The following is a 25105-nucleotide window of genomic DNA, read 5'->3' on the forward strand; positions in this document are numbered from 1 at the left end:
CCAATTAAAGGCTCCCAAACTCAAATCTAATAACTTAGCTTCTTTCTCCTGCATTCCACAGGCCTAAATCACCCTTCAGCTCAGTTCTGAAAACTGGGCTCTGTGCCTCTCTTGATAACCTGCTAGTCTGGGGAGGGGAAGAGGGAATGTCCTGCCCTGAGATTCTTTCTGGCTCTTGGCAATCCTCCAGGGGGACTGGAGGCCTACGCTGAGCCCACAAAGCAGAACAGATGGGGATATGGATGGCTGCATTGACTGTCTCTGATGCCCTGGACCACCATATCCAGGCCACCAGTGCTGCATACCTCTGTTCTTTCCCTGTGACACACTAACTTCCTCCAGTTGCAAACAGCAGGTTTGCAAGCTCCACCACATGTCCCTGAGAGGGGTGTTGCAGGCCTGTACTGGGCCTTGTTAGGAAATGACTCACATCACAGAGGCTAAGGGTCCTTTGGCCAGAACACAATTAAATCACAGGATCTGAATCGTACCCTTTCAGAAATCATGGGATCTGAATTGTACCCTTTCACAAACGAAAACCCCGGCATATAAACATCAACAAAACTAGGGAAAATATTATTAATCTTTTCCCTACAATTTCAAGTCAGCGGAATCGACTTTGCGTATGCTAAGCCATGACACCTTCCTTCATGAATGCTAAGCGGTGAAATTTGAGGAAATTCTAAGTTGGCTACAGCTGCATCTTCCCTGAGTAGAAGTGAATCAGAGAACTTCCTAAGTCACTCAAAGCTAATAAATACCTTTGGCCACCAAAACAGCAAATATGAAAATAACTAGATAATTCTTCTCTCCTAGGAAATAAATTCCTCTTCTAAACCCCCACTAACAAAGTTAAATATACCTGTACATTTTTATCAATAGCCTTTTAAAATACCAGACAATATGGCTAATACACTTCAAATTAACATGAAAATGCAACTTTCACTTTCTAGCCAAGCTTATTTTTTGCAGTATGCATCATTTTATACAGACTTTTTCTGCTTCCTACCACTATTTTATAGAAAGACCTTTCCCTATTGTCCTTGTATCTTTGCTTTTTGATCTTGTTAATAATCTAAAATTAAATTCCAAGCTTGCATTATTTTCAGTCCTGAGAATAGGTAACAGTCATTTAAAAAACCAAAAGCAGAGTCAACACTTCCTCAATGACACAGCTGCTGTGAGTGACCAGCTAATCAAAGTTTTTTTGGTGGTATGTTTTTGCTTTTTGTTTTTTCTGGGTGGGGATGGAAATGACTTCCCTCCAAAGTAATTCCCAAAGTTATTAAACACATGGGTCAAAAACAATAAGGCGTCAGTAAAGAAGAAATACTAACGACCTCTCATAAGGCACAGTGAATACTCATGAACAAGAGGGCTAAGCGTGCAAGTTGACTGCAGGCAGGACAGGACTCATTCTGTATATATTGTGCTGCATTACATGGAGCACAAATTCCATTCGACAAACTTTAAAAAGAGTAACGTAAGACCATGTGATTCAGCAATCCCACTTGTGGGTATTTATTCCAAAGAACTGCAATCAGGACTCCCATGTTCATTGTAACCTTACTCTTAACAGCTAGAATGCAGAAGTAACCTTAAGGTATGACAGACAAATGGATAACTAAAATAGGGTCTGTAAGTACAATGGGTTATTACTGAGTCTTTAAAAAGAAGGAAATACAGTATGATGAGGTAACACATTTGAAGAAATGTAAACCTGTATTCCTGAAACATGCAGTGCTATAAACCAATGTCATCTCAATTTAAAATAAAGAAACTCTATCATATACTACACTGTGGATAAATATTAAGATTATATAAAATAAGCTTTTCACAGAAAGGCACACAGTATATGATTCCAACTCATGAATCTAACTCATAGACACAGACAATAAGAAAATAGAATGGGAGGAGGAGGAAAGCAATGGAGATAGCTGTTCAATGGTTAGTTTCAATCGTGCAAGGTGAAAATATTCTCAAGATCTGCTGAGCAACACTGTGCTTATAGTTACTACTGTACGGCACATTTATAGCTCTGTTGTTTTTTTGTGTCTGTATTACCATAATAAAAATAAATGAGGAAACAGGGCCAAGATTCTAGATTATGTTGGCTTCAGAGTTTCCTTTCCTTCTTTGTATTGCTACTCACAGGAGAAATATAAACCATCTAGATTACCATATACTTAAGGGCTAGAGTACAGAGTAGAAGGAATGGAGAAGGGACGATTGCAGTAGTTAAGGAAAGCAGTGAAAATAAGGTCAATTTAGGCCAATCCCTGAAGGATCAAGCTGAGCCTATGGAGATGGCAACCAGCCTGTCATCTGAGTAGGACACTGAGCTGGTCCAAGCCACGGTGCGTGCAAAGGAATAGCTTTCAAAAGCTGCAAAGGTAGAATTATCCAGCACAAATGCCACACTTCCAACTCATGAACTACACACTGAGAACTGAACACTAAAGCAAAACCAAAGGAACTGCCTGTGTACTCTCAGCCATTCATAATCTAGCCCTCAGTGTGTGTTTTCTGGATCTCAGAAAAGGCCTGGCAATATGGCAAATAGGGAATATTAAAAGTTAAAAGCTACAGCCCTCCATCAGGGCCAGGCTGATTCAAAACAATCAGAAATAAAACCAAATAATTTATATAGTAATTATAAAGAAAGGAGTAAAATATAGAGTATTAGAGTAATGCTACATTTATCCAACATCCCTGAAAACCAGTGTCCTAAAAAACATTAACCATTTAGATAATAAAACCACTTTATTATAAAGTATAAGGCCTGTGCTATTAATAGGGGACATACATGTACATATAAACTCACTCTTGCATAAGTATCAGGGAATTATCTTAATTTTACTGTATGATAATAGCAAGGAGGTGGGGGGGAGAGATGCATACTAAACAGTTATAATTTCATAGTATCTGAAATTTGCTTTAAAATAACCTAACTTCGGGCCCTCCCTGGTGGCGCAGCGGGTTAAAGCACTGCACTGAGAAGCTAAAAGCCACTTCTGCATGAGTTCGATTCCCGCCTGCCCCGGAGGAGACCACATGGCATGGCAGACCTCTCCTGACCCGCCCGCTGCTCCCCTCAGCAGTGTACTTCGTTGATCTGCCTGTTCTGCTCCCCACTCTGTCTCTGGTGAATCCTCTCACTGCCCCTGAGTCTCTGACCTGTACCCCAGTTCTGTATTTACAAATAAATAAATCTTTAAAAAAAAAAATAACCTAACTTCATCAAAAATAATGCTGGGTTAGTAAGATAAGACTGGCAAAATATTATTTGTGAAGCTGGTAGATAGTCTCTATGGAGGTTCTTCATAAGCCTCACTATTTGCATGTTTCTCACAATTTCTAGAAGGACTTTTAAAAGTTCCAAGATACCCATTTTAAGCAAGATTTTTTCTAACATTTACTATGTAGATTCTACCCACCTTATTAGCATACATAGATTCTCTACCTAGAATGTCCTTCCACTCAACCTGGACAACTTCCTCTCCAAGATCCCACTGCCTTCCTTTTACTCTAGAATAGAGGTCTCAGTTTTCCCTATGTTCCCAGTATACCCCATTTGGCTCTTCTATGCACTCCTTAAAATACTGACTTGTCAGAGCCCTCCGTGGGTGGTACAGCTGGTTAAAACACAGCACTAAAACGCTAAAATCACTTCAGCATGAGTTCGATCCCCACTTGTCCCGGAGGTGATCCACATGGTGCGGCAGACCTCTCCTGACCCGCACACTGCTCCCCTCAGCAATGTACTTCGTCCATCTGCTCCCCACTCTGTCTCTGGTGAATCCTCTCACTGCCCATGCACCTCTAGTCTGTCCCCCAGTTCTGTATGTATAAATAAACAAATCTTAAAAAAAAAAAAATACTGACATCTCTGCATATGAAACCATCAAGTTACCTTACATGGTGAGCAAGAAAGGGACCCTAATTGTTTATCAACTTATAAGCCCAGGGCCTGGCACATACAGAGTCTGAACCAGATAGGTATGTGCAGATTAAACAAGAATAGTCTGGAATCATCACAAAAACCTAGTTCTTGGCCCACCAAGGAATCTCAGGAAGGTCTGTCAGGCTGCACAGCCTGTGTCCTTCCCAAGCTGAGTCATTACCCAGTCAAGCATGCTGACTTCTGCAGCCTGCCTCCACTTCTGATTCACAGTTACAGTGACCTCCAACAAAAGAAAAGACACCAAACACACACACAGAGAAGAAAGATGCACACTGTTCTCAACTAAATCTATTCTGAATTGTCCAAAGTGCTTTCTTGTTAAATTCCAACACTGCTACTGTGTTCAGGAGAACAAGATTGCCAGATGATATATAAGTGTACCTGTGCTATACCTTCATCTCCTGACTATTAAAGCACCAGGTGAGAAAAAGTGGTATTGTGACCATTCCCCTGACAAGCAGTGTCACCACAAGGTGACCTTCCTTCCATTAGCCTTCAAGTCCTCAATGACAGAAGTAGGACCATTTCAAATGCTATTGTGGACTAGTAACAACATGTATCAGGGCTTTCAAACCTATTTTTAAGTAGCAGAAGTCATTTTTTGTACAATTTTGAAATATGAATATTACCTTAATTTGCTACTAATTTACCTAGGAAAACCTTCAGTACTCTTGCTTTTAATTTTTAAATGAAGTTGCTAAGTCTCTTCTCCTCAAATGTTGACTTATGGCCTCTACTTCACACTCTGGTCTTTAATTATTACATGCCACTCTGCATTGTTATTCTTCTCTTACAGGTAGACAATATGGCAAAGTACAAAGGATAAGAAGTCTGAAGTCAAAGTAATTTAGACTCTCATGCTGGTTCATCAATATTTTTAAATACTTTTTTTTAAGATTTATTTATGCATTCAGAACTGGGGTACAGGCCAGAGGTGTAGGGGTGGTGAGAGGATTCACCAGTGACAGAGTGGGGAGCAGAACAGGCTGACTAAGTATACTGCTGAGGGGAGCAGTGGGTGGGCCAAAGAAGTCTGCAACGCCATGTGGATCACCTCTGCGGCGGGGATCAAACTCATGCAGAAGTGGCTTTAGCTTCTTAGAGCTGTACTTTAATCTACTGTGCCATCAGGCACTGCAAATACTTATAACCCTTATAGCAAAAAGTCTTTGGGTGTGTGTGTTTGGGGGTGGAGGGACATTAAGTTTGGCAAAAATCTTAACTTCTATAATCCCTCCCATTATAATTTCACTGGTATTGATCAATTTAAACAAAATTAACTTTTATAGTTTAAATCTGTACAGTAAATTTCTGAATGATGAAATTACATTTTTTTTTAATCTATGCCAGAAGCGTAGTTATTTTTGTCACTGGGAAAATGACTTTTTAAAAGATAAACTTTAATAATTTTCTGTTGAATGAAAGAAGCCAGGTCCTCTGACTTCAAAACATGGATTTAAAAACCACTAACTTCTACCATTCTACCGATGTGTAGGAAAGGGGTAGATATTAAATGAATGTGATGATTACGTATCATTCATATGTAAACTACATGATTTTAAGTTAAACATTCTCCTATAATCTCACTGATAGTTATCTCTAAGAAAATCAGATCTTTTCGTTATGCTAATAACGTAGACTTGGGTTTCTTTCATTAGCCACACTCAACTCCAGACACTGGGCATCTCACAAAGACACAATAGATGATCCAAAACCACACATGTACTAGCACACCATGTCAAAACAGTTCAAAAGCTGTTTATATGAATGGTAGCGCAGTATCGTGAAAATAATAATTATTACATTAACAAGCCTTGTTTTCTCACAGATGACATAAAGATAAAAGTAGAAGCATTAGGGTATCTAGAAAAAGACAACTGGAACTGGAGACCTGCCCCCCAACACACAAACACACAAAAAAGAGTCAGACTCTGGCCTTAATGACACAACAGAAGTGTGTTTCCAAAGTTATGTGTACACCACTCAACTAACATGTGTGGTATGAAGGTTCTTTCAGTTTATACTGTACAACGGATGGATGACCTTGGACTAGTCTCTTAAAATTAATTGGCCCTGACCAGATTCATATGGAAAATCAACAAACTGGAATGAGTAAGTTCAAGCCCTTCCAATTCTAAAATCCAATCTAAATTCATAAGTCCTTAAAATTAACTGACTCCAAATTAAAAGAAATCCTTAGAAGAGGTTTGCATGCAGTAAATATGTCATGAATACTGGTGGCTGTTATTAAAATAAGGAAGTTCAGATTTGTATGTGTCATACACGGCATATATTTGAATTCCGCTGGTGGGATTTTCTAAAGGGAGAGGGAAAAAAGAACAGTTTAAGAGCCCTATTTTAATCAGCATTGTTAAATCAAAGGATCCCAAAATGAAACAATAAATTATGAAGCTCTACATGAAAGGATATGAGCTTCTCAAAACTGACTGGCTTTGTTTTGTTTTAAATTAGACTTTCAGTGAACTCTTGGCAGCAAGGGGGAAAGAAATCCTGAGTGCTATAAAGACACATTTGCTCAGCACACATCTCACTGCATAACTGCACTTGAAATTTGCAGCTGGGAAGCCAAGATCAGCAAGACCTTGCCTCTGGGTTCAAGGCAAGTGATGAATGTCCCAGGGCAGCAAACTGTGGGGGGACCTGGATAAATAGAAGGTCATCTTGAGATCTCCAGCACAAAGGTCTCAAAATAGTAGGTCCCAGAGATATTCTCTGCCCCACATGCTTTGTTTTTGCTTTTAATTGGAATAGTTTACCAACCCCTCTGAGATCCAGAGGTCATACATACTCACAGATTCTTGCTTGTCTTGGAAATTTGGAGCATATTTAGTCCACCTTCCTGCTCAACAAAACCCTCAGGAGCTGAGCTGTACTTACTTCCACCACTCCTTTAATTCACCAGATACTGGGGCTCCTCAGCCCCCATCTACAGTCATTTACCATCAGCTCCCATCCCCTGCTGGCTCAAGTAATGGCTTCCTTTGCCCAGGTGCTTGGGGGAGCCTGGGCTCAGGAGCACAGCTTACTAAGCTGGAATCTCCCCTCTGCCACGTTAATTCAGGCAATTCATCTGTCAGTGTTTTATCTGCAAACCTGAGATATTAATAGTATTTACCTCATAGGACTGGTGTGAGGGTACATGTGTTATTACTTGCTAGGTGCTTAGGCTGTGCCTGATACCTAGCAACTACTCTATAAATACTAGATGTTTTTCAAAGGCATATGAGTTTCAACTTCAGTCCTAAAATTTTAATATTCTAAAGTCATCTACTAATTAGTTTATGATCTAAAAGAATATGACTGCTGGGAAAAGTTATTCAGATATAACTGATGAATTTAATAGACTGGCCAGACACAAAAAACAACTATTAATGATTTTACTAGTATGAAGTGGAGTCACTGAGACAAAAAGCAGGATGAGATTAGGGAGGCTGGGGAATTAGCATCAAAATGTCATCTTGGGGATGATGAGGAAGTTCTGAAAATGAATGGTGTGACAGTCGCACAATATGAACGTGCTTAATGTGACTATGCAATACACTTAGAAGTGGTTAAAATAAAAATTTTTATGTATATATTTTATCACAATTTTCTCTAAAAAATTACTAAAGCCAATATAATTTGGTCTGTTGTTACTTGCTAAAATTGAATTGTTAATGATCTCAACCCACAAATGCACTATAACTTCATGTTTGTAAAAGCCAAATGCTGCTTCCTATTACAGTGGGAAAAAAATACATTAACTATTTTAACAGCAGATGTTTTTCTCAATTGGAGGCCTCCTAGAAATGCATCTATAGCAAATACAGGGTGAGACCTGCCTACATCAATCGAGCTATCTTCATTACAAAATGCTCCACACAGATGCTTCATTCTCTATCAACAAATACACAAAATGAAAGACTTCCTACTAAATACAATGTAACTGCCTGCCTTTGAACTGTGAGACTGGCAACACTGGCAAGAGGCTTTGACCTCCCTGCCTATTCTATAACAACATTCACAATGCACACACACAACAGGAGTCCCAGACTGTAAGTCAACCCACCCAGGAGAAAGTCCCAAACCTCACCCAGAAGGGTCTTATCTTTGAAGTTATATACATGCTGCTGCTTTCAAGGACATCTGTCCATTGAGTTAAAAATAAGCATGTAGGGTCCTCTCTGGTGGCACAAACAGTTAAAGCACAGCACTAAGAAGCGAAAGCCACTTCAGCATGAGTTCGATCCCAAGCCCAGGAAGGTGACCCACATGGTGACGCAGACCTCTCCACACGGGCCCGCTGCTCCCCTCAGCAGTGTACTTCATCAGTCGGCCTGTTCTGCTCCCCACTCTGTCTCTAGTGGATCATCTCACCGCCCCTGTACCTCTGGCCTGTACCCCAGTTCTGTGTGCATAAATAAATAAATCTCAAAAAAAAAAGCATGTAAAGTATAAATAAGTTTAAAGTGACTTTGAAAACTGCATTTTACCTAAGAAGCATGTACATTTGTGTACACACACAGCATATACATACAGTATGTATACGCAATCCAAATGAGAATTATTGCAAATATTTCCTAACATTTACAAGGTTATCCCTCACAAGTTACAATCTTGAGTCAGGCAAAGAGACAAGCTCAAAGAAACTGTACTGTACTTGGACATTTCTGAAATAAATCGCTGTGTTTTTGGGTCAAATTTTTTTTGACAGGAATGACTGCTTTAAACATTACTGAAAATTCAAAGTGATATCATATAATTTATCTTATAAATATTGCATTTTGAGTACCAATTCAAAACTTGGGGTACAGAAATTAGATGGTACTTGCTTTCCACTGCATTCTGATAGTTTAAGAGACCAAGTAGCCAGGTGACTATATTCCTATATATAAATCTTCAAACACTCATATCATTTTCCCCTGCTACGACAACAAAAAGTATTAAAAAAAAAAAAAAAAAGGAAAAGGAAAAAAGATCACAGGCAAAGTGCAGAGTGTGTGTCTCTTTAAAATCAATGTGACATCAAATGACAAGCATTTTCATCCTCCAAGGATCAAAGGGGTAGAAGATAAATGTTTTAAAAATTCATCAAAAAACAGCCTTGAGCAAAACTTTCCCCATGCAAGAAATTGCTTCAATCTATAAACCAGCAGTGTAGGAAACTATAAGGAGAGGAGTTGGTATTTCTATGAGTAGAAAGTTGGGTCTTTGTCAAACTGCATATAAATCAAACAACAAACATTTATTAACAAAGCTGGGAAAGTTGCTGCATTAAGAAGACAAAAAGAGTATAGCCCCAGATCTGTTTCTGGCATTGGCTACCTCTGCCCCCCAAGTTTGTGTGGAAGCCCTAGCTTCCAGTACTTCAGAATGTAACTCTTTTTTGGAAATAGGTCTTCACAGAGATGTAATCAAGTTAAGTGAAGTCACCAGGCTGAGCCTGAATCCAGTGTCAAGTGCCTTATAAGAGGGAAAATCTGGACATTGAGACAGATAAGCATCAAGAGAAGGAGTATGAAAAGACATGAGAGAAGACAGTAAACTAAGCAGAAGGGCCTGGAACAGATCCTGCCTTCACAGACCTCAGAGGGAACCAACCTTGCCAACACCTTAATCCTTTAGCCTCCACATTTGTGAGGCTACATTTCTGTTGTTTAAGTCACCCAGTTGCAGGACTATGTTAGAAAGCCCTAGAAAACTAATACAGCTAACCAACCATGTGACTCTTGCTCAAAACAACTCAGTCCTCAAGAGACCTCTCCTATCAAGTGGACTGAAGACAACATGCATAGCATTATCTAGCAAACCCACAAATGCCAGTCAGCACTGTGTCAGGCACCATGGGTTCCAGAAGAAAGTTAATATTCACTCTACCCTTTCCTGCCAAGATTCTAACATCTAGTGGGCAGGGGAATGTAATGTACAGCAATTTCAAAACGACCATTTAAAAAAATATATATTTATCTGTCAAGAAGCAAAATAGGAGAGCCAATTTCTAAAAGAGGACATTTACCCAGGACAAATGGCAAGTATATCAAAAATACTTTCATGTTCTGTGAAGTCTGGGTACATCAGGATGTGCTATCCTCTCCGCCTCATCCCCCTGGGACACAACTTTATTGTAGGAATATGATGTAACTGCCCTGCTTTCTCCACCAAACAGAATACAATATGCCTTCAATATGTTAGCCTGTTTCATCTCCCTAAATACATAATTGATTTTCAACATTTTATGCTCCAGTTACTGCCCAAAAGCAGACAGGGACAAGTTCGCATTTCAAAAGCTCCTTCATTTAAAGTATAAAAGAAATGACCAGAACAGTTGAAGAATTGTCTTCAATTTTTCTTGGAGGAGTCATTTGCTTACCATTTTCTCCAGTTTCTCTGTCACTCACATATATATACCCCTTCGTGGAACAGAAAGCATATACGGCTTACACAGCCTCTCTGAAAAATAATCGCAGACACAATGAGGAAGACCCAAACAGAAGGATTTTCTTTGTTTCAAACACAGAAGAGTAACTAGTTATACTGCCAACAAAAGAAGAATTTAGGACCAATGTCATACAAAAATGAAAAGCTTAAATTTTCCTTTTAAAAAAAGTAGAACTATATATTTAGGTCATTTTATTTTTAACCACAGCCTTCTAAATGACCTGAATATTCCCAACATCCATTCTAAATGACAAGATTTATAATTCCAACGAATAATTTAATTGGGTGAATTTGTTTTACTTGTTGAATAAAAATGTTATTTAGAAAATGACAAGTCAGCTGCCCACAATAACTTTTAGTCTGCATATCCTTCATTATTCTTAGAAAAAATCGAGTTTGAGTGAAAAAATTACTTTAAAAACTGGGTCTTTTGCAGAACAGACTTCAACAACCACATGGAAAGGGGAAGCCTCTGTTTACCGAGGTTTTCAAATCTCCCAAAGTAAGTAGAAGTCCCCAAGTATTTTAAAGCTCCAAAGACATGTGCTAGAATTCAATTTCTGAAAGACAATGCTATTGTTCAGTGATGGCAACTTTCTTACACCACGGAGAGAATAGCATGCAAGAATATTTTACTTAAGACTTCTAAAATGAAAAAAGAGAAAAACAAAACCAGCATCATGAGCCTCCACAACACTATGGCCAAGGCTCTTCTGTTGTGTGCTTTTAAATCCGACTTCACTTTTACCAAAGCCAGTATCTCAAGCAGAAGAAAACAATTTATCCAGAATGCTGTTGGCCTTAGGAAGAGAACATCATTTATGGGAAGAGAACCAGTCTGCCTGATTCCTGCTTCCTTTTACAAGGAAAACAGGCCTCTAGCTGACTAGCTGGACCTCTCTGCTGGCCATCCTTCACTTACCTCTTCCCAGAAGAACAAGTGATTAAACCCATGTGGCTTGGGGACAGAAACAATGGGTTTCGAATGCCCAGCACCTCCTTTTTCTCGGTGCCAAGCTATCCACTGGATGCCTACATTTAAGTCTTAAACATTCTGGCTACTCAGGGGAGAGGCCACCATGTGGTGGAGCCTGGTGCCCAGCGGGCAAGCCTGACCATTGTGAATTCAGTAACTGGGAAGCCTGTTGACACAGTCATCGTCCCCAATGTCACTGTTATCGGTGAGCGATGTCATTTAAATTCCAGTGTCTTCTTTCTCCTGATTTCAGTCAGAAATGGTTCAGACCTCAGACTGGGCATCACTTACTGCTCCCATCCCCTCTAAATCCCAACCATGGAGAATATGAGTATTCTTCTAGGAGTAGAATTTCAGGTCTTGCTATAAGTTATATGTGAGAACACAGAAAAATTCTAATACCCAAAGCACTGCCTTTTTATCCCATTTCATTCAAAACTTATGGCAAATCATTGCTACTGGTATTGTGACCATTCCCTGTCGTGTTTTAGGTTCAGTCACTTACTAGGTAGCTGAGTAAACTTGCCTATGTTACTTACCCTCATTCGTAAAGTAGAAATAGTGATTACCTATGCCATGAGTCTGATTTACAATGAATGAAATAATGAGAATTAAAAGAACTGCAACACCTAAATGTCTGGAACATACACTGTTGGCAGTGTTAAATAAATGCCACTTCCTACCCTCATCTGTTCAGAATGCACATACTCATTTAGAACCAGAAGGGACTTTAGGAGATGATTCAATAATCTTTTATTTTCAAATGAGGAAACTGAGACCCAATGTGAATAAGCAATCTACCAAGTGTTACTCAAAGAAAAAGATCTTACTTTTCATTCGTATTTATGACATAGTTCTAAAAGCTGTCCCCTTTCCACATCCTTGAAACAGGATTGGGCAGACTGTAATCTGTCCACTAGAGTCACGTGTTAGCATTATAGCTTTTCTAACTGTACAAACAATGGTGAGGAAGATTTCAAGGTCTGAGGGCATGCCTGCCAAAAACCAGGCCTCCACCGGACGCTCCCACGACTTCTCAAGCAAAGGGCAGGGGTGCTATCCCCCTAATGAGTCATGTATCTAGAATCAGCGTAACTTTTCCTTGATTCACTCTTCTAGTGAAGCTACTTTTGTCAACAACTGAATCCCAACAAGCCCAAATCCTTATTTCATCAGTTTCTAACTCTAGGCCTGCACTTTCAAGTATTTGCCAACTATCACAGTTTCCCAACTATCCCCTCAAAGCCACAAACACATCAACTAAATATTTATGAGTGACTATTCCTTTCTTACATAAACGTGTGGACAGGAATACTTACTACGAGTGTTCCCTGAATATTATAACTATTATTCATTTATGAAAATTTCTACAGAGCTGAATGCTGCCAGAAACTAGGTCCCTCTTTCAAGGAAGTTCCTAAGGGAATGGAAGGCAGCCATCAAAGGTCCACGTTTGCTGTTTTTTCTGGTTCTTTAGTATCTGGTCCAACTATTTTCAAAGAAACTTTTTTCGTTCTTTTGTTGTGAAATGCTTCCACTGTAAATACTCCAGTAGTACTTAAGTATTTTGCTTGTGAGATAATCAATAAAATGCCATCACTGTTGAAATGCTGTTCAGTACTAAGTACATAATTTTGTACTTTCTGAAATGGAAATGAAGCTTGGTAAGCGGTTTCTTTTTTTTTTTTTCAGTCTTTCAGATCTTCAATAAACAACCATTGAAACTCTAAAACAGTCTGAAATTTCCAACTTATAACAGTCAGACCCAGGTTCATAGATCAACAGAAGGCCTTTCATCAGTCTACTCTAACCATCACCCCAAAATCACATTCGTCACCACCCATTCCCGCAGTGCTCACTGCTGTTGTGAGGGTGATGATTGCTAGACAGCACAGGACTCTCCCCTGGTAAGCCAACAAGAATTTGTTGACTTGAGAGCCTCCTTTCACATGATCTTTTAAAACAAGAAACAAGTTAAGTATTTGACAATCTTAGAAAACTGCTTATCTGTAGGGAAAGTAAGACTAATTTACCAGCAAGTACTCCACAATAATAATAGCAAGAGCTGGCTCTAGTTTCTGCCCCTGCTTCTCCAGAGATTCTTCAGGTTCCACCCTGGTCTCTCCTCAGAATAAGAGCAAAGTCACCTCCCTATAGGCCATGAACCTATCCATTCCTCCTGCCAAGGTCAAGTCCTGGGGGTTTCATCTTTCTCCTCTTCAAATGATTATTAGCTTGATTTGCTTACCACACAATTCACATTTATCCCTTTCAAGTAACTGAAATACATTTTTAATTTTAAACCAATTTTGCAAACCTTGTACATAAACTGTATTTTTTCCTCAATTCCAGCATGTCCAGCATAATCAGTAATGGAGAAGTGATAATATGCATACTAACAGGCACACTCTGATTCTTAGGCATTTGGTATGTGACCACTTCACCAATATTTTCAAGCAGATGGACAGAGATAGTTTTCTGGTTTTCTCCCCAAAACATCCTACACTCAATCTGCCAGACAATTTACCTCTCTATTTCTCATACACATACCACTCCAAAAACTTAGTAAATCCTCTTTCAAAAAGGCTCTGTGCATTCTTTCCTACATTACTTTCAGTCTTCTTAAACCAGATCAAGAGTGGAAAGCTCAAAAGTGATCTCTGGGATACAGAAGGAAAACAGTACAATGTCCAGCCATGTTTACTTATTTTACTTGAATATTTTATCATGTAACCAGCTTGAGCAAGTATGTGACTATAATTCAAAAATATACCAAAGCTGCTAGGTGATCAAGAAGTATTTTCTCAACAAGGCTGTTATGTCAAAATGTCTAGACAAGTAGGCTAAACAATAACATCTTCTTATAACACATTGCCTGGCACGCTATGGACAATCCTTAGTACACTGGTGTCTTCCATCAGTTAATAAAATATTTTGTATTCATGCAGTAATAAATAGTAATAGTCAAAACTAAAATCAGACTTCACTCTTGGCTTTCCTATTATACCCTAAATTATGTTTTCAGGTTTACTCTAAAAAGACAGTCTCCATAATTTTTCAAAAACAGTTTGCCTTTACCTCAAAATTAAAGCCAACTGAAACAACTAAAGCCAACGAGACCAATTTTCAGACACACAGAACACTTAAAAAGTATGACGGAGCCCTCCCTGGTGATGCAGCAGGTTAAAGCACAGCACTAAGAAGCTAAAAGCCACTTCAATATGAGTTCAATCCCCGCCCGGGAAGTGATCCACATGACGGGGCAGACCTCTCCTGACCCACCCACTGCTTCTCTCAGCAGTGTACTTCGTCCATCTGCCTGTTCCGTTTCCCACTCTGTCTCGGGGGGTGAAGCTTCCCACGGCCCCCTCTGCCCTGTACCTAGTTCTATATGCATAAATAAATAAATCTTTAAAAAAAAAAAAAAGTATGAGCACTGGGCCTCCCTGTGGTGCAGGGGTTATGTCTCAGTGCTATCATGCTGTTGCTCTGGCCTGGGCCTCAGCTAAGGCTGAATTCTATCCCAGGTTGAGCTCGACACCCAGCCAGGAAGCTGACCCACAAGGTGCAGGAGAGCTCTCTGGTCTCCCCCACTGCTCCCCTTAGCAGGGTATGCCAGTCAATCCGCCTCTTCTGCTTTCCACTCTGTATCTAGTGAATACTCTCACCCCAGCACCTCTGTCCTACACCCCAGATTTTCTACACAAAAATAAATTTTAAAAAATCTTACAATAAAGAAACAATTCTTTTCTAAAAAAAGAAGAGAAAAAAGTATGAGCAGTGCTCAACATTTGGTCTCATTTACTCCACATACATTATTATTATAAAATTATATCATGTAATTATAGTATTTTTAATAAAATTATAAAAATTAGTATTTTTTAACAGATGGAAAAACTTAGTTTTGCAAAACTGAAGACATTCCTAAAGGCAGAGTAAATAATATTTTCAATGAGCAAGTTCCTAAAACATTATTCTCTATGGTTTTCACTTTGTTTAGCTACTATTTATTAATGGTGTGGCTTTGGGCAGGCAACTTAACCTCTCTGTACTTCACAATTCACACATGCATTAAATTCATTCACAGAGCACATTCCCATGTCAGGCACCATTCTTGGCTAGCGGATACTGTGCTAAAAAAAGGCAAGATCCTATTCTCAAGAAGCCTGGTAGCTAATACCCAAGAGGCAACTGGCACTGAAGATAACCCCTCCCAATATCAGCCATTATTACTTTACCAATCTAAGGGCTACCTTGTCATTATTTGAGGTAAATCCCATTTGCCTATTCTTTGAAGCCCCCAAATACTTCTTAGAGAAAAAAAAAAAAAGGCAAAAAGGTAGAGTTAAATGAGCCATCAGAATCTGGCACCAGCAAGCAAATAATCCTTTCCTTGAATAGAATCTTTGTAAAACTCTGTAGATCCAGCCAACAATCAGGGATAAAATTATTGTGGATGGAGACAAGGTTTTGCAAACAACTCTGGATGGGGAGCATCCCGCTGCTGCCAGGGCTCAGGGCTTCACCTGGACTTTTCAGTGCTGATGAAGGTTTATTTACACCTCGAGGCTACAGATGATGTACTGCTGGGGTCTGCCGGCACAGCACTGAGGCGAGCACAACTTTATCCAGGCTGCCCCTACAGGACCTGCATGAGAATGTCTCTTTATTTATTTAAAATTATTATATAATCACAGGCCACACTCTACTTGGTCACCACTATTGCACAGAAAGCACTGCTCAAGCAGCCAGCCTTTCAGTACAGAATCGAAAACGACCAGCAGAAGAATAAAGGAATTCAGCAAAAGCCAATGTAAACATAGGAAATAAAATGATAACAGGAACTCTCAAGAGCACACTTCCCTTCTAAAGAGCTTAGAACACTCCACAAACACCTCCCTAAATCCAAGTCTCTGAGCCAGGCCCACATCTCCACACCCAGGAATCACAAAAGCCAAGGGCCATTACTGAAGACAGGATATGCCTTAGGATCTTAAGTTACAACTTCAAAAACCTGTTAAAGAGCCAGGTAACATTTGTTTGCTGGATATGTGCTTCATACCATTCTGTTTTTTAAAAAAAAAAAAATCTGTGGCAAAATGTCTGTCGTTTGCTGATGGGCCACAAAACCAAGTAGGTAGTTGACCATAATTTGACCTTGTCCTTGGCATTTGCTCTGTTGGCATTAGAAAACTGTCACACCAAAGCTGCCCTCCTCCCTTCTTTCTCCCCCACCTCCTCCTCCTTCCCCATCCTTTCTATATTCTTGCACCTAAATTCAGTATCAGGTTTCTGACTTCATTCTTGATGAAAAGCAAGAAGGAAGTTCAAAGGAAAATTAAAAAGGGGTGGAGCTAGGAGGGAGTCCAGGCTGAACTCCACAGCTGCACTGTCCATACCTTCTATCCCTCCCAATGCAGGTCCAGTCTAGGAAGAATCTTCTGCCAAGCAGACTGACTATAGATGGCAGATAGGAACACCCATCCCTATCCCCACTGGACCTTTAAGCTTCTCTGTAGCCCCTGCCCCCTCTGAGACCAAGTCAGTGTTACTTAGACTTTCCACCAGGTTCCTGACAGCTTCTGTCCCACTGAACATGGATTTCTTTCATGGACCAGATGCTCGTCAATGCATCCGTGTGGTCCTTATTCCCCAACCTCCTGCCCCCCATTACCATTTTCCCTACTCCAGTCTTTCCTCTACCAACAACCCCTCCCACTGCAGTATACAGCCTCTGGAACTACCTTTCCACTGTGAAGTTTCCCCAAGGGTTACTGGCAAGGGCTTGAAATTTGAAAGGCCTGGCCTCCACTATTTTCTAGACACATGATCTTGGGCGAGTTACCTAATCTCACTAAATCTGAGAGTCCTCATCTGTTAGAACAAAATTTACCACACTTCTAAAAATGAGGATTAAATGTAAAAGTGGAGCTTTCATATGACCCAGCAATCTCCTAGTAGCTACCCAAAAGACACAAAAACACTGATTCAAAAAGACACCTGCACCCCCATGTTTATTGCTGCTTTATTTACAATAGGAAAGACATGGAATCAACCCAAATGCCCGAAAGTAGATGACTAATTTAAAAAGATGTGGTACATATACACAGTGGAATATTACTCAGCAATCAAAAAGAAAACTCATGCCTTTTGCAGCAACATGGATGGACCTGGAAGGGATCATGCTTAGTGAAATAAGCCAGAAAGAAAATGAAAAAAAAATACCAGATGGTTTCACTCATAGCAGGAGCATAAAGGACTAGAGGCAGGAAAGGCGGTGGAGATAATAATAATGATTAACTATATACCAGAGACATTTTACAGGGGTGGAGTGGAGAATGGGATCAAAAATGGGGGGTAGGGGGATAGTGCACTGGACTATGGTGATGGCACATGGATGATCTGGTGATGGGATGCCCATGGGGATTACAAGTGAGATGGAAAAAGGCATAAAATGATGTAAAAATAAACTTTTATATTAAAATAATGAGGATTAAATGAATATTCAGGTGAAATTTAGCAAAATCCCTACATACACTTAAATATTAAGTGCTCATTTTGAACTAGAGGAAGATTTTAATGGTAGTGATTATTATTTCCATCCTCAACCACCTTTTTTTCTTGTGGTAAAATATACACAACATAAAATCTTACCATTTTAGTCATTTTTAAGTATACCATTTAGTGGCATTACGTATATTCACATTGCTGTGCAACATTCACACCATCGATCTCTAGTACTTTCTCAGTCTCCCAAACTTAAATTCCATATCCACTAAACAGCCCCCCCACCATCTTCTGCTCCTTTCTCCAACTTTGACAGGGCCTCTCACCTCCTAGAGACACTAGCTGAATCCATTTTCCTTTCAACTTCATGTAAAAATTTCATCCTCCTGTTCCCTCCCTGGTGGCACAACAGGTTAAAGCACAACAGTATAAAGCTATATGCAGCTACTGCAGCATGAGTTTGATCCCCGGCCGGGGAGGTGGCGGGGGGAGGTGACCCACACACTGCTCCCCTCAGCAGTGTATTTCGGTCTGTCTGCCTGTTCTGCTCCCTACTCTGTCTCTGGTGAAGCCTCTTACCCCGCCCCCATACCTTTAACCTGTACCCTAGTTCTCTATGTATAAATAAATCCTTTAAAAAAAAATTCATCCTCTTTTGAAACTCTCAGTCATATGAGTTTCCTCTTTATTTCTCAGCCATCACCTACCTATTTTTTGGTAACTTTTCCTCATTCATCAACAAAAGGGGGGAGAGAGTTGTTTCACAATCTTCTTTTGAGCCAAGGTCAGCTCCTAAAAGAGTAAGTAAGAGCATAGAGGTTAAGGGCAGTGAGGGCTTAGATAGCCTGAATTAGAATCCCATTGTTTATTAATTGTATGACCTTGAGCAACAACTTAACCTATGTGGGCCTCAGTTTCCTCAACTATAAATGAGAATGAAAATAACAATACTGGTTTAAAGTAGTTGAATCAGAATTCAAAAGCACGTGGAGCAGAGCCTAACACAGAGCACTTAGTAGTAACTGGCAGGAGTTACTATATTACTGCCCTTGAACCTATTACCCTTGGCCTCTGACTCAGCCAACCATTCCCAGGGCCACACCTTACAGCTAGAAGGCACCATTCAATGTTCTTACTTGATGACCACACCTCCCAACCTTCTACCTTTCATAACCCCACGACCGAGTGCACACTCTTCCACAACCCTGGAGTGTGTCCTCTTGCTCATTCCCCAACAACATGGACTCCTGAGAACATCCAGGCCCCCTGCCAGCCCATTTATCTCAATGGGATTCAACACAACTCAACTTTTCCACACCCAACTCCTGGGCCCAAAGTCCCCAAAGAGAAGTCATACCGTCTCACAGAGAAATGTGAGTGATTCTGACCCAGAAAGGCCTCCTGTGCTACAGAAGCCACCTTCCATTTCCCTCAAAAACTATCTCAAGCCTTCTTCTTCATTTTCCTCAATCCTCTTCCAGCAAAACATCCTTCCCTCCCACTTCTTCCCCAAACCTCAAATCAGCAGGCTGGATAAGCAAAACCCCTGACTCCCTGCCCCTGTCCCCTACTATCCAGTATCCCCATATGCTTTCCTTCTTCACTCCTACTTCAAATCAAACAGCCATTGACCTCTCTTACAGTATCCTCCACACTTAGCCACTCTGTTCTCTAAACACATGAAACCATTTACCTTCCAGGCCTCAGCTCATGACCTCTTCAACTCATACATCGCCTAGCTACTTCTTTGAGATACAACTCAAGAATAATCACCTCTTCCAGGAAGTCTTCCCTCACTCCTCCTTCCCTTTTCCTCCTCCAGTGCCCCATCATATCTCCACAAACTTCACTTTGCCATTTCCCTGACTGTGTCTCTCCCTTAGAACAGAGCCTGGAATGGCCACTGTGAATCCTGGGTGCCTAGAACACAGAGGTGTCAATTAACTGTTGAATAAATCAAAAATAAATACAGCAGACCCTGCTTTCTGCTCTGAAGCATTTTAGTAAAGGTTTCATTAAAGTGTTGTATCAAAAATAACACTAATTACGATTCATAATCAGTTGCTTACATCAGATGCCATACATTTTCTTCCTCTAATCTAGACTGAGGCATCCCCTCCCCCTGCCTTCCCAGAACAAATATTCCTTTGATAAAAGAGAAAAAAGAAAATAAAACCACTACTTCACTACTTCCGCCTCAACAAAAACAGAAAACCTAAAATAGCAAGACAGTTTATGAGAAACATCCAGCTGACACTGACTTAGGTAGGGATAAGTACAGTTGTCAGAGCTTAAGAGAAGAAGGGGAAGTTTACTTTGGACAGCTATTTGGGGGAAACAACAATAGTCAAGTGCTAAACAAGAAATCTGACCAAAATAATAAGTCTCAGGTCTATTTATAAGGCAAGAGAAGATGAGGAAATGGGTAACTTCACTGGAAATTTCCTTATTTTATCTAGCTTTACTTTGAGAAGGGCTTTCATACTAATTTCTCCATAGTAACTTACAACAATTTAATTTATAGGAAGTGATTTCGAAGGGCCGCAGGGAGCTGCAGATGGTACCTCAGGGGCCCATCTGTTTAAGGATGAAAGCTTGGCACACACCATTACATCACCCTGACCTTCCTCAGCAACTTCCTATCCAACAAAATCTAGATGTTTGCTCTGTCAACAAGATATTTGTGTTTGTCCCTGATCTCCGGCTTGGGTTCCTGATTAGTTTTAAAATCATTGTGCACCCAAGCTGAATAGGGCTACTGTTAGCAGCTGTAAAGTCCTCTTCTGGGCAAAGCCCCAAGTCTGTGGCCTTCAGGGAATGATTTCTGTCCTTTCCGCATAATTACACACTCCCCTGATTGATGAGCTGATCAGTCCTCCTACCTCTTCCAGAGCTAAAGCTTCTTTCTCCTACTCTATTTATTTTCCCAGGGGACTAGAAGGGTGGGAAGAATGGCCTGGGGAGGTAAGCCTTGGGCACTCCCCAAATAAACGATCTGGCACTGGACAATCCAACTTGAACACTCAGCACTGTCTGAGCCCCGAGTCACCTTTGCATCTAACCACCTGAAAGTCACACACACTTTAGGTTCAAAGAACACAGCACGAAAAATGTTTTTATTTCCCAGAAACTCACAGATCCCAGTCCCAGTGCCCACCAGTGCAGATCATGACACATCATGATCGCTCTGCAAAATGCCTCTGTAACCTATATCCTCTCCAACTTTTCATTCTCCTTTACACGCAACAGGACACAACCAAAGATATACTGTGACCTGTAAATGCCTGGTAGGTACTGGACAATGACCTTAGAAGAAGTCTTATTTTATGTGTGTGTATATATATATATACGTGCATGTGTGTGTATATACATGTATATATACACATACACATGTATATATATATTTAAAATTTACATATATACATATATATGTATATATATACGTGTGTGTGTATATATATATATATAAAATAAAGCAAAATGTCAAAATCTTAAATGTAGAATCTAAGTAGTGTGTATGTGGGTGCTTGTATTTCTTTCAAATCTTCTTTATTCCTGAAAATACTCATAATGAAATGATATGAATGCATTTTTAAAAAATTAACTGAATTCTAAGACTTCATTTGGATTTTACCACTTTTCCCACATATGCCCTTTCTCCATTCTAGGTTCCGTGTCCAGGATTCTTTGTAAGTATTACTCATGCCGCCTTAGTCTTCTCTAGTCTGCTATCACCTCTCAGTCTTTCCTTGTTTTTTATGATCTTGACAGCTGTGAGGAAAACTGGTCAGGTACTGTGTATATGTCCCTTGTTTGGGACTTGCATGGGCTACGGGTTTTAAGGTGAAAATCACAGTGGTAACTGCCCTTTTCATATCATACTCGGGGCACGTGTGAACAATGGGACTTACCACTGGCGATATCAACCTCAATTATTTGGCCAAGGATGGACTCTCCATGTTTCATTAATTTTTTTTTCTATTTTTTCATTCTTTATCCTTTAGAAGCAGTCCCCTACTTCCCTTAGTTTAGCCCACACTCCAGCTAAACCTCTCTGCTCCTGGAGGGGTAACTATCCACATAGACTATTTGGAATCCTTCTATAAGGAAAACACCTCCTCTCTCCCTACATAAACTTAAGTATATTTGTTTTATACTTTGGGTGATAATGTAGAAAAAAAAACCTGTTTATTCTGTTGCTCAAGTTACTCCAGCTTCAGCTACTGGGAACTCTTTGAGGTTGGCTTCTATATCTAATTTTTAGCATACCCACATCCTTTGTGTTTTTTTTTTTTGAACATTTTATTATTTTCTGGCAACACAAGATGCTCTAGACCTATAATTATCCAATTTTCAAAGGATCACTGTTACTCTTCTTGGCGATTGGTATTTAGAAACCAAAATATATGTATGTTGTTGCTGTTGAAGGTGTCATTGCCACCAAGCCCTCCCAGTGAACAGATCACGTATTTTCTACATCTTAGTATTTTCTAGATCTTAGTAATAAGTATTACTGAGGAAAAAATAAAACATATAAGCCAATAGAAAATGATGTTAGGTATTTAAGTAGACTGTAACACATTTGTAATTCATTCTGTATCTATATTTAGTTTATGTAAGAAATGTATGTATTGTAATAAATTTAAGTTCAGACCTAGGGCTTCAACCCTAATCCAATAATACCATATGGCTTACTGCAGCCTTCTGCTCTTGCTGATTTGTAACTTCCCCTTCTGACAGTGGGAAATCTGGATCCCACCATCTACCTACTATCCAGTCACTTGTTTGTTCCACCATTGAATTTAAGTCACATTCAAAACTGTTAACCTGTATTCCCATAAGAAATGACTTTACCAGCTAAAACAGTGTTACTATAGTTCATTTTGCCATTACGCCTTACAGTGTCTGGCAAAAACATCATTTTCCAAAATTACTTAGATTCACAACTTTTTTTTTTTAAGATTTATTTATTTGTGCATACAGAACTGGGGTACAGGACAGAGGTGCAGGGGCGGTCATAGGATTCATCAGAGACAGAATGGGGAGCAGAACAGGCAGATCATCAAAGTACACTGGTGGGGGGAGCAGCGGGCGGGTCAGAAGAGGTCTGTCACGCCATGTGGGTCACCTCCGGGGCAGGCAGGGATTGAACTCATGCGGAAGTGGTGTTAGCTTCTTAGTGTTGTGCTTTAACCTGCTGCACCACCAGGTAGGGCCTGATTCACAACTTTTTAACCTCACCCCCGCTTTGGTGGTGTGTGGCATGTAATTGTGATACATACTCTGCCTTCTACTCTGGGACACAAAAACACATACACATAAACATACAAAGACATAGCTCCCAATTTTTGTTTTAAATGTATATACAGCTCTTATGGTGAACTCTATAGTGCCTATTTTATTAAAAAAAAATCTACTTAAATACCTAAAATCATTTTCTACTGGCTTACATGTTTTATTTTTATCTTTATCTTTAGTAATACTTATTTCTAATTGTACACCACAATATGTAGGACAGATCTGGATCACAGTGATTTCTTAGATACTGATAAAATGAATGGATTTATGCTTTATTTTTTTAAAACAATGCGAAATTGATTTTTTTTAAAGATTTATTTATTTATTCGTACAGAACTGGGGTACAGGCCAGAGATGCGGAGGGTGAGAGGATTCACCAGAGACAGAGTGGGGAGCAGAACAGGCAGATCGACGAAGTACACTGCTGAGGGGAGCAGCGGGCAAGACAGGAGAGGTCTGCCACACCATGTGGTCACCTCCGGGCAGGCGGGGATCGAACTCATGCTGAAGTGGCTTAAGCTTCTCTGTGTTGTGCTTTAACCTGCTGCGTCACCAGGGAGGGCCAATGCGAAATTGATTTTAACACAGTTTAATTGCTGGGCAGCAATTAAATCGCAGAAAGAATGTTCATGCAGTATTATTAAAATTCAATAATAGTTTAAATATTATGTTACATGAATAAGAATATGAATTACATGCAATCATTAGAACTCATTCCTAGAATACATATTAATAAGGGATAAACAACATCATAGGTGTATATAAAAACACCACTCACAAAAGTACAGCATAGCATTTTAACATGTATGCATGTATGACTAAAAAGAATAAAACATTAAAGGAAAGTCAAACCAAAACTTTTTTTTAAAAGATGTATTTATTTATACATACAGAACTGGAGTATAGGCCAGAGGTGCAGGAAAGGTGAGAGGATTCACCAGAGAGAGTGGGGAGTGGAACAGGCAGATGGACGAAGTACACTGCTGACAGGAGCAACGGGCAGGTTAAAACAGGTCTGCGGTGCCATGTGGGTCACCTTCCTGGCTGGCTGTAGAGAGCTTCATAGTGCTGCACTTTAACCCACTGTGCCACCAGGGAGGGCCTCACATCAAAACTTTTTTAAGTTTCTTTTTATCTTCTTTTTAAATTAAAATTAAGGGAGAGACAATGTTTGCTTTGTGGAAAACTGAAGAGGACTCTTCCAAGACATAATGTGTTAGAGGAAGCTACTAAACCAGCAGCTGAATGAATACAGGGTGCCCTGTCACATCCAGGTAGGAGATGTAAAAGAAAAGCTCAAAGAATAAAACTGGTGGATTCTCCGGGTGAGTCATTCATTACCTCAGGGTTTCCAAAGAGGCTGATACGTGAGGAGGTGGTGCCTGTGCTATGATGTTCACACAGAAGTAGAGTGGAATCGGGGTTGTCTGGTGACACATCTGGCAAATACCGGGCTTGGGCTGAACTTCAGGAAAGAGTTAAATGGGGAAAGGAGGCAGGAGGAAAGCAGTGTGCTAGAGATGCATAGCAATAAACCTACCCATCCACCCAGAACTTTTCTTTTTATCCCAGCTTATAAAAACCTGAGGAAGATGTTAAGTGATGACAGCCAAAAGTCACAGCAGAACTTCAGCTTCAAGTCCACAGCATTAGGAGGTGGGGCTGGGAAGATGACCTATAGGATCTGGCTAGCCTCTAGCTGAGCTGACAGCACTCAAGTGGTTGATAACAGGAGCCCAGCTCAGGGTTTCCAAAGATTAACATTTTCACATTGGAAGTTACACTACATCCCTACAAAAAGTGCTCTTTAAAAGAGTAGTACAGGGCCCTCCCTGGTGGCGCAGTGGGTTAAAGCATAGCACTAAGAAGCTTAAGCCACTTCCGCATGAGTTCGATCCCCGCCTGCCCCGGAGGAGATCCAC

The 25105-nt window shown here is 40.1% G+C and overlaps 1 protein-coding gene across 2 annotated transcripts in view; it reads right to left on the minus strand.

Moving 5' to 3' along the window:
• The window catches only part of TANC1 (tetratricopeptide repeat, ankyrin repeat and coiled-coil containing 1), a 229335-nt gene that overhangs the window by 182596 nt on the left and 21634 nt on the right, over nt 1–25105 (minus strand). For both annotated transcript variants that reach the window (XM_012726872.1, XM_004674876.2), the window contains exon 2: nt 18593–18677. The gene's annotated coding sequence lies outside the window, so the exon portion shown is untranslated. The remainder of the gene's footprint in view (nt 1–18592; nt 18678–25105) is intronic.

The sequence above is a fragment of the Condylura cristata genome, unplaced genomic scaffold, assembly GCF_000260355.1.
Source record: "Condylura cristata isolate star-nosed mole 26May11 unplaced genomic scaffold, ConCri1.0 scaffold00002, whole genome shotgun sequence".
Classification (NCBI taxonomy): Eukaryota; Metazoa; Chordata; class Mammalia; order Eulipotyphla; family Talpidae; genus Condylura; species Condylura cristata.